Source organism: Gossypium hirsutum, chromosome A12 (assembly GCF_007990345.1).
Source record: "Gossypium hirsutum isolate 1008001.06 chromosome A12, Gossypium_hirsutum_v2.1, whole genome shotgun sequence".
Classification (NCBI taxonomy): Eukaryota; Viridiplantae; Streptophyta; class Magnoliopsida; order Malvales; family Malvaceae; genus Gossypium; species Gossypium hirsutum.
Window position 1 is genome coordinate 56,724,913 of NC_053435.1, and position 4,862 is coordinate 56,729,774.

The window sequence follows — 4,862 nt, forward strand, 5'->3', positions numbered from 1 at the left end:
CGGGGTTACCTCTAAATCCGGAGAAGAAAGATGTTGTATCGCTGTTGATAGATTGAAAAAATAGGCTCATTTTATTCCGGTTCGTACTGATTATTCACTTGATAAACTGGCTAAATTGTAAATTGTTGAAATTGTTAGATTGCATGGAGTGCCTACTTCTATTATTTCAGATATAGATCCAAGGTTTATGATAAACTATAAAAGTAACATATTTTAATCCCATACTTAGCATATTTTTGGATGATTTATTATCTAATTTAGTGAATTTGGTGCTCTTAATCTTTTAATTTCATGTTTTATACTTAAGAGAGCATAGGGGAACAAAAGGAGCAGAAAACGAGCCAAAAATGGACAAAACGAGCCGATTTAAAGATCCACAAGGTCTGAGCACACGCCCGTGTGAGCCACACGGGCTGGCCACTCGCCCATGTGGCAGCCCGTGTCGATATCACTCCCTATTTCCCAAACACACAGAAAAAGCCAAATTTTAGGGTTTTTGAGCATTCTAAAGTCTACAAATACATACTAGAAGAGCACCTAAGGGGACACACGGAGTAGAAAGCAGAAATTACTCGAAGAACGACAATAGATTCAACTCGGAAGTAAGATATCCTTCAAGACTGAAGATCTCCCTTCAATTTTTCTCGAAGTTTTTGGGTTTCTTTATGTTTTTCTACTTTCCTATTTTTGAGATGTTTTTCCAAAAAATTATGAACTAAATTCCCTAGATACCTAAGGAAGATGAAACCTATGACGGATCTTATTATTAAATTTTCTAAATTACATGATAAATACTTTTTCTTGTTCTTAACTATGTGTTATTAATTCTTGCCTTAATATTTTCAGGATATTAATTAAAGTTTGATGTGCTTATTCAGTGGAGCAAAAGTCCCTGTTTAAGAGTAGATCTAGCATAATTAAGCGGAGTTGATTGCAATCCTAGAAATAGGATGATATAAATCCTCTGGATTAGAGTCAAATCTAATAAGGGAATCCATAGATCAAGTTAATGCGACAATAGGGGTTTTAATTAGAAAGAGATTTCAATTAATCAACCTAGAATCGGTTGTTTTTAGTCTCGAAAGAGATATTAACCTAATTTAGGGATTTCTACGGATTAAGACAAGTGAATAAATCATTTAATTCAGAGTTAGAATAATAAGTGGAGTCTACGTGGATTCTTCCTTAGGTATTGTCTTTATCATTGGTTTATTCGATTATTTCCTTCACTCTCTGTCGCGTTCATTAGTTAATTAGTTTAGTTAATCTTAGATTAAAACAAATCACTTTTATTTTAGGCTAAATAATATAAAGATAGTTAATACTAGTACTTTTAGTCCTTGTGGATACGATATTCTGGACTCACCATAGCTATATTACCATTCGATAGGTGCGCTTACCTTAGTCGTGATTGTAGTCTAGTTTAGTGGTTCATAAAATGATCATCAAGTTTTTGGCACTGTTGCCGGGGACTAAAATATTAGTAACACTAGATTTTTATTACTTTAACTATCTTTATTTTTATTTTATTTTATTTTATTTTTTACTTTTAATTTACTAACTTTTCTTTTATTTGCTTCTGGCAGGTTCTTGTGGTTTATGACTAGAAGAAACCCCTCAGGACCTCTACTTTTTTATAGTGAAATTGAAAGCACAGCTCGCAGAAATCATAAAGAAATAAGGCGGAGTATAATCCGCTACCTCCTGTGGTTGCCGCAAATCCTGTAAATCAGAATCCTGCTCCTCGTACTATGTACGATTATACTAAGCCCACTCTAACTAGGGCTGAATCGAGTATTGTTAGACCTACTATTGCTGTAAATAATTTTGAACTGAAACCAAACACTATTCAAATGATTCAACAGTTTGTTTAGTTTGATGGTTTGCAAGATGAAGACCCAATTACTGATTTGGCGAATTTCTTAGAGTTTTGTAATACTTTCAAGATAAATGGGATTTCTGACTATGCCATTCGCCTACGATTATTCCCCTTCTCATTGAGAAATAAGGCTAAGCAGTGGTTGAACTCCCTACCACGAGGTTCTATCACTACTTGGGATCAAATGACCGAGAAGTTTCCCACCAGCTAAGACAGTTAAGTTGAGGAACGATATCTCCTCCTTCATGCAAATGGATTTAGAGACTTTATATGATGCATGGGAGAGGTATAAGGACTTATTGAGAAGGTGTTCTCACCATCGGTTACCTCTATGGTTACAAGTTCAGACTTTTCATAATGGTTTGAACCCCTCAACTAGGTAGATGATCGATGCAGCTGCCGATGGTACTATAAATAATAAAACACCTAAGGAGGTTTATTAGTTCATAGAGGAGATGTCACTGAATAACTATCAGTGGCAAGTCATTAGAACAAAGCTAACAAAAGCCACTGGTGTTTTCAACCTCGACACGTCACCATGTTATCAAACCAAGTAGAGCTCTTAAATAAAAAAGGTTGATGGTTTATGTGTTTCTACATAGGTACATCCAGGGATGCAGTGTGACACAAGTGGAGGAGGAATGAATAATCCAGAATGCCTAGCCTACGACCCTAACACTACGAATGAACAAGTCAACTATATGGGTAACAATTTTAGACCTTAGAATAACCCCTATAGTAATACTTATAATGCAGGTTGGAGGAACCATCCCAACTTCTCTTGGGTTGGTCAAGGCAATCAAAGACCACACCCCCCTCTGGGCTTTCAACCACCTTACCAGCAGGAAAAGAAGCCAAACCTTGAGGAGATGCTAACGAAATTCATCTTAGTGTCAGAAACTCGTTTCCAAAACTGTGACAGCCCAAAATTGACCCTAGTCGGGAAGTGGTTTCGGGACCACAAAACCGAGTCTTATAAATAATTAAAGATTATATTCTGTGTTTATGATGTGCGTAAATGCTTGTGTGATAGTTCCATACTTTAATTTGGTCAATGTATGTGGAATTTATTAGTGGGGACTTATGTGAGACAATTTAGAAATATGCTAGGCAAGTGTTCAAGTGGCCCATTAATATATGTGGGAAAGTGTTTGTCCTTGCATGTCAAATTAGCCAAATTAAAGCATAGTGGCTGGCCATGCTATGGGTGGAAACATGTCACCAACATGTTATGCTAGTGATGTATGCTAAGAAAAATAAAATAAAGAGCATGGTAATTAAACAATGAAAAGGAAGGGTGATGAAAAAAAATGGTCTCATCCATACCCCCCTTGTTGCCGTGAGTTGAGGAAAGAAAACAAAAAAAAAATGTGTTCATTCTTGAACACCTTTGGCCAAATAGAGGAAAGAAAGGAAGGGGAAGAGCTTGAGAAAATCGGCTATGGTGGTTTGCTAGACTAAGGTATGTTTGATGTTGTTCTTGAGATGCATGCATGTTTTAGTAGTTGACTTGAGTTCTAAAAACCCATGGTTCAATTTTGTGGATTGATGATGATTTTGTGTTTTGCCATTGATGAGTGCTTGAGCTTTTTGATAGTTGTTGATGAAAAGTGAAAGATATGTTAAAGATTAATATGTTAAATTAAGGCTTGGTAAGCTAGCTATTAAGGTGAAATGCTAATGTTAGTATTTGATTTGGTAATAATCTGTTTGGGGACAGCAGCAGTAAGGTGATTTTGGAAAATCGCCATAATTTGTAGGAGTTGAATTAGAAGCTGAGTGAATTATGCCATTAAAGCTTGAAGAGTCTATTTTCTTACAAAAGAAACTATAAAAACAAAAGAGTTGCCGATCTTGAGATATTTGAAGTATTGTGGGGCTGAGTCAAAATGACTACTAGATTCCCTGTTCTGTTTTTAGGAAATCATTATAAATTGTACAAAAATGATTATAAGATAAAATTTATATGCTTAGACTCCTTAATGAGTCTAGTTTCAAATGAGATCAAATACAACACATTTTGAATTCTGTAAAATGAGAAATTTGATTCGTAGTGAAGAGTGGTCAGAATAGTCAAACAGTGAAACAGGGGAAACTTTAAGAAAAATCTGGTATTGATTGGCCAAGCCAAAAATTCTGAAAATTTTATGGATGGAAGATATACGAGTCTATATTCAGGGAAAATTAACGGCTAGTGATTTGGAGTTTTGTAGCTCCAGTTATAAACAATTTAGCGACTACTGCTCAGGAAAACAGCTCGTAGTGAATATGTGATTTTGTTGTAAACATTAATGAAAATTTGCCAATGAGTTATTTATTGACTATTATAAAGCTTACTATAATCTATGTGTGTGAAGGTCAAATCAATATATATATTATTCTGAAAGTAATACTTGAATAGTCGATTAATGACTATTTTAAATTTTGTTGAACTTAAGCTCAAGAGCAAAAGGGAACTAGATCCGATAAAGGCAAAGAAAAGATCACTGAGTAGTCGAGTTGGAACCGTCTTACCCAACACAAGGTAAGTCATTAAGCATGTAGTTGGTATTATTTCAAATGGTCATAATGTTTATGTATTGATGCTGAATGGAATGAATAAATATACATATATATATGCATGTACGTATGTGATGATGAAATTGTTGAATGAAAAGAAAAGAGGTAAGATGTACTGAGTTGTTGATCTCGGCACTAAACGTGCGGGTATAACCATTTATGACCATGAGATTGGCGCTAAGTGCGCGGGATTAAATTGTACAGCACTAAGTGTGCGATTTGACTATGTTGCACTAAGTGTGCGAAATGAATATGATGCACTAAGTGTGCGAATTGACCATGCGGCACTAAGTGTGCGAGTTTGACTATGTAGCACTAAGTGTGCGATTTGATTACGTAGCACTAAGTGTGTGAGTTGACTATATAGCACTGAGTGTGCGGACTCAATATGCATTCGTGAATCATTATGGACACTATGTGTGCG

The 4,862-nt window shown here is 35.5% G+C and overlaps 1 non-coding gene across 1 annotated transcript; it reads right to left on the minus strand.

The window, feature by feature from the left end:
* Nucleotides 1–2,097: 2,097 nt before the first annotated feature.
* On the minus strand, nt 2,098–2,204 carry LOC121211840 (small nucleolar RNA R71). Its single transcript, XR_005907058.1, has one exon. It is a non-coding gene; the product is annotated as a small nucleolar RNA R71 (small nucleolar RNA).
* Between the last annotated feature and the right edge of the window lie 2,658 nt (nt 2,205–4,862).